We start from the raw sequence: 6,494 nt of genomic DNA on the forward strand, positions 1-6,494 counted from the left end.
TCCTGTTGTTGCAAAGAGTCGGCCACTCAATTCTGATCCATAGTGACTCCATGTAGGGTTTCCAAGGAGCAACTGGGGGGTTTGAACCACTAACCTGTGGTTAGCAGTCCAGTGTTTATCATGCAGGGCCACACCAGTACACTTTCTTATCTCCTAACTGGATTGTAAGGTAAAGGCACACCCCTCTTCATTCTTAGGCTTTCTCATTTTTTGACTGAAGTCTCATTCATTTCAGTTTTTATCCTAGGGAAGCATTTTTTTTTTTTTTTCAGTGCTTTAATTCCCGCCATGCCAGGATGCCAGCAATTATAATACAAACATTTTGAGAAGTAAGCTTCCCTATGCGGTACAGTGTTTCACAGAAAATGAATACCAGTGATTTTTTTCTTCAAAGATTGATTGATTGACCTACCTTTTCAATATGAAGTAATGTAGCGGTCTCATGAAATGTTAGTGTTCGTTTCCCATATTGCTTTCCTGACAGAACATGCATTATACAGGGCATTTCCTGCACTTCAATTGAAAACAGGTGTCATAGATCATCCTCGGAAGACCATAAGAGTGCATAAATTCATAATATTAAGAGAGAATTCTTCCTTGCTGGAGAAAGTTGAATAAAATGATTCTCATTTCTTTGGAGAAGGGATAAACAGGAAAAACTTAGCCTTGCATGCAATATACTAGATGCTTATCAAATAGCAAACACCAATAAGAACTTTCCTGTTTTGAACCAATATTTCAAATTATTGTGATGTTTTATATAAAAAATTAACTTTACTAAAAGTGTGTTTACACCAAAGACTTCCATACTTAAGCATTCTAAATACATAGCGAAAAGGTTAGTAGATGATTGTCAAATATCATGAGTGATGATAATTAAAAAGTGAGACAATTGGGAAGGAAGCTACAGTGCTCTTGTAAGAAGATAGACAATGAGTTTAAAGAATTTTGTGGTGATCAAATACATATTTATATATAAAGAAAATGGAATATGCTACTATCCTTGTAAAAACCTGAATTGTTAGTTTTAAGTTATCAAAAGTAATATATAACTGAAATATTTGAGTTTGGAAATATTCATATTAAAAACTTCATTTAAGTTAAATAGAGATATGAAATTTTATGCAATATTTTTAAAAGGTTGTTGTTGTTGTTAGGTGCCATAGAGTCAGCACCGACTCATAGCAACCTTATGCACAGCAGAACGAAACAATGTCCAATCCTAGGCCAACTTCACTACTGTTTCCACACTTGAGTCCGTTGATGCTGCCACCTGGCCAATCCATCTTGTTGGGGGTCTTCCTCTTTTAAAAGGTAACTGACGTTAAACTTCAGATATGGAAATATTTCAAGATAAAATATTCAGGTTTGAATTTAATCATTTCTAAATTTTCAGACTAACTAGAGATGTGGTTTACAGGCAGATGTGTAAATACATATTTTGCTAGATATATTTGGTAACACTTCAACTCCCTAAGACATTCAACCCTGTAGAACTGAAAAGGCCTTTTCTTACAAAAGTTAGTTGTTAAGTGTTGTTGAGTCTGTTGCAACCCATGTATTTTTCTCTTTTTAAGTGCCATCAAGTAGATTCTAACGCATAACGACCCTGTATAGTGTTTTCGAGGTGCAGCTGGTGAACTTGAACCGCAATCCTAGGCATTCAAAGTGACTTTGCAGTCAGTGGATTCACCCATAGTGGCACACCAGGACTACATAAAAGTTAGTAGTTAACACTAAATCCAAGTACTACTTTTGTTTAGAATACATTTACACTAACTGAAAATTCTTTTCTATAAGTTACTTATTTGATTTCCAAATCTATTGCCATTGATAAATGTCATCAAGTGGGTTGTGACTCACAGTGACCCAGTATAAGATTTCTGAGGAGTGGTTGATGGGTTTGCAAAGCCAACCTTATTGTTAGAAGTCAAGTGCTTATCCTACAGCACCACATCAGGTCTCTGGTCTATAATGGAGTCATTTCTGACTCACAGAGACCCTGCTCAGGGTTTCTGAGCCTGTACATTTTGACTGGAGTAGAAAGCCTCATCTTTCTCCCATGGTATCTCTGGTAGTTTCGAACTGCTGACCGTGAGATTAGCAGCTGGATTATAACCATTACACTACCAGAGCTCCTTAACTCTATAATGGATGGGTTTTATTGTCCTACAAATCTTCCATCACCAACTAGGGAATGTTGGTTGCTGAAAACTGCTCCTACTAATAAATGTTAAAAACACAGGGAATTAGGGATGTTTAAATACAAGGGTTAATGAAACTGTAACATAAAAATTTGTATGCTACAGTTATAGCAGGACTTAGTGAAAAATTTTAAACTGTATGCTTTTATAAGAGCAATAAGAAAAGTTTAAAATCATTGACCTAAGGTTTATACCTCGAGAAGCAGAAAAAGAATAGCTAATTAAACCCCAAAAAAGTGGGAAACAAAAAATAACAAAGATTAGTGAGGCATTAAATGAAATAGAAAATACACAATAGAGAAAATGGGTACAATTCAAAGTTTTTAATTTAAAAATGTTGATTGATAAGGCTGTATAATAATGCAAAAACAGGAGAGTCTCTAGATATATATTAAACAGATAATATAGAACACTATTAACAACTTCATGACAACAAATTATATCAGGATGAGAGGAACAAATTACTTAGAAAACACATCTTTACTACAGAGATGACAGGATAGATAGAACACCTATATAACTCTATATTTAATTAAATAAATTAAAATTTTAGTTACAAACAACTCCAGGCATTGTAACATCAGGAAGAGTTCTGCATGGGTAAATTCATCAAATGTGTGGTAGAGGAAATTATCAATGTTACACAAACTCTTCCAGAAGAAATGAGTGCTAAAGGAAAGTTTCCCAACTCATATCATGAGACCAGCTTTATGATCAAAAGAAAGGAAAACAAGGAGAAGAAGAAAATATTTTCAGTACACTGTTGTTGTTGTTATGTGCCGCGGAGTCGATTCGGACTCATACCCTGTACATGGTTTCCGAGGCTATAAATCTTTACGGGAGCAGAAAGCCTCATCTTTCTGCCTTGGAGCAGCTGGTAGTTTCAAACTGCTGACCTTGAGGTTCACAGCCCGATTCGTAACCACTATGCTACCAGAGCTCGTAACAGAAAATATTGAAGACTAATATACCTTATTAATATAGCAGCAAAAATCATAGCAAAAACCATTCCTGTATAGCGTTTCCATAGAGCAACTGCTAGGTTTTAATCGTTGACCTTGCAATTAGCAGTCTAGTGCTTATCTTACAGCACCATGCTATGACTCCCAAAGACCATTTGAGATATATAAAATAATGTTAAGACCAAGTGGGTTTATTTCAGGAATTAAAAAGTTGGTTTAATATACAGAGAATATAATTTACACCAATGTAAATTAAATAGCCAAATCATAATATACATTTTATTTTTAATTAACCTATTTTTAATTAACCTATTTTTAAAAAAAGGCTTAATTAAAAATTTAACCTATTTAAAATATATCAAATTTTATAGACAGGTTTTTATTAGATTTGAAAAACTCTATTCCACACATATACCCACAGTTTACGAACCTTTTGCCATGACTGGAAACGAATACTGTCAGATGCTTTTTCTTCAACTATTCATATCATTTTATATGTTGTTGTTGTTAAGTGCCATCGAGTCAGTTCTGGCTCATAGCAATCCCACATAGGGTTTCCAAGGAACAGCTGGTGAGATTGAACTGCCTACTAATAATAGACATATTATGTATATATCTACAGATATCCATTATCTTTTAATTCCATTTTCCATGAACTTTTTTTTTTTTGGAGTTTGTTTATTACAAGAGCAAGCAATACCAGAATAAGATTGTGCAGAACAAGTGATTGATCATTGCTGGAACACTCCAGTATTTTAACCCAATAATAATGAATAGCAATAGTAGAAATGAAGCTTTAATTAAGTTAGGAATGCATATTGAGGCCAGTTCTTTAGGAATTACTGTTTTACCTCCTCTGGAATATTAACTACATGTATATGTAAGATTAATTTATTTAAAAGTTGTAAATAATATGGGTTCTTATATTTGACGGCCTTTGAGACTCCTACTTTGATTACTTAATAGTTCTGTATCTTTGGGTGTAATAATATATTTGCACTGATATTTACAACTCTGGAGTCCTGGTGTGGCACTGTGGGTTAATGCACTGGACTGTAAGTTCAGTTTGGACCCGAGGTCGGCAGTTCAAGTTCACCAGCTGCTTCTCAGAAACCCTATACAGGGTCTCTATAAGTCAGAACCAACTTGATGACAACAACAACAACAATTTACATCTCTGATATCAAGATGCATCTTATAATTGCTATTGTCTTAAAATTGACAGTTGGCTAGAAATCATGGTATAATTGTCACTGCCTATTCTTTTTTTTTTTTTTTTTAATGTTCTATTGTGAATTATGTGATAGTTTACATGGGAGAACATTAGCTTTACATTCATCATATCTTATATCATTTCATTGCTATGGTTACAATCCCCTCCATGCATCATCGACCAACCAAAGGGTATACACTACAAGCTTGCCCCCCGGGTCATCAGCACACAGCCCTTCTTTGTGCCTAAACTCCCCACCTGCTCCATCTCTCTAAGTCATCATCTCTGCCTCCATCTCAGGCATCACTGCTTCTCTGGGTAGGGTCCCACTCTCCGCTCTTCACCCTTGATGGTCCCAGGGACCTCCAATCCTAGGCTGAAAAGTTAATCATTCCCCTCCTTGTTACAAAATGTCTACCTTTACAATTCCAACCCTCACAAGCAGTCCTGATAACAATTATTCACTATTGTATCACAAGAGACCCATCCGCATTTCATTTCATCAGCCCCACCAAGACAGATTGGATACTACTCAGTGGAGATTCTACCTTCCTCCACGTCCTCTGAATCTAGGTTCCCTCTTAAAAACTTTTAAGCCAGTCACTTCTTGCCTTTGTAGACCCCCCACCCCCATTTTGGGTAGCCAATGTCCAAGTTTCCCATCTCTGTCTACTCTGTGTATGGAGAGGGTGGGAATGATCCTTGCTGTAAGGATTTGTGCCCTCTTTTGAGCTACTGCATCCATAGGTGTAGGTCAAGTTCATCAAATTGTATCAGATTACTCTTCTTCTGGTTGAGCTCTGATCATCCGGTTACTGAAGCCAGGTCAAGAGGGTATTATCTGCAAATGTGGGTGTTCTTGTGCATACGCCCTCTCTTCTTGTCCGATGGACGCTTCACTCTCCACTCTAGTCCTCTGTGGCTATGTCACTGACTCTGGGTCTAAGAGTCCCCAGGTCTTGCCACTCTGCTGGCCAACCAGGTCTTCACCTGGGTTCACAGAAGTCTATTGAACATTGTAGGGCTTAGCTCACAGCTTCATTGCTGTTTTTCCCTCACTTCCCCTTATCGGTGATGAGCGTGGTCACCAATCAGAGTGTGTATTCCCATTGAGTCTTAGTCTAGGAATTCCATGAACCTTTCAAAGACCCTTTGTGTGTGTGTGTGTGTGTGTGTGTGTACTGCATGCTGTCAAGTCGGCTCTTATTTGTGAAGACCCCATGTACAACAGAACAACATATGGTCCTATCTTGCTCCATCTTCATGAGTGTTGATATACTTGAGTCCATTGTTACAGTCATTTCCTCATTCTATCTCATTAAGGGTGTCCTTGTCTTTGCTGGCCTTCCACTTTACCAAATATTTCTTCTTTTCTAGGAACTGGAACCTGATGATGGATTGAAAGTGAGTCAAAGTCTTGATCAAAATTCTCAGTTTTATTGACCAATTTTGAAAGCATGCCCTCAAGCCGTTCTTGCTACTTATTGGTATGTTTGAGTTCATTGTTTTGGTCACTGTATATTTGGAGTGCCTTTCAACCTAAGAGATCTTCTTCCTGCACTATACTGGAAAATATTCTGCTGTGGTCTCGAGATTTTTCATTAACTCATTTTTTAGAAGTGGACTCCCTGACTTTCTTGCTAGTCTGTCTTAGTCTGGAAGCTCTGCTGAATGCTGTCTACCACAGATGACTCTGTTGCCATTTCAAATACTAGTGGCATAGCTTCCAATATAATTTTTGTTGTTGTTGTTAAGTGCCTTTAAGTTGATTACAACCCATAGTGACCTTGTATAGGAGTGACTGGTGAGCTTCAATCACTGACTTTGCATTTCAAGGTGGCTTTGCAGTCCAGCGCATTAACCCACAGTGACACACCACTGTCATAGCAACATACAAACCACCATAGTAGGACAAATTTATAGATGAGTACTGAATTAATACATTACTACTACATAATCCTTAAATTCCCTTAAGTTTTGCCTGTTGTTTCAATAACATCTATTATGGTAAAAAAAAAAAAAAAATTATATATATATTCAAACACTAGTGGCATCGCTTCCAGTGTGCCACTAGTATTTGAATATATAAATATATTTATTTTGAAAAAGAAAACA

This window comes from Chrysochloris asiatica, unplaced genomic scaffold, assembly GCF_000296735.1.
Source record: "Chrysochloris asiatica unplaced genomic scaffold, ChrAsi1.0 scaffold00032, whole genome shotgun sequence".
Taxonomy (NCBI): Eukaryota; Metazoa; Chordata; class Mammalia; order Afrosoricida; family Chrysochloridae; genus Chrysochloris; species Chrysochloris asiatica.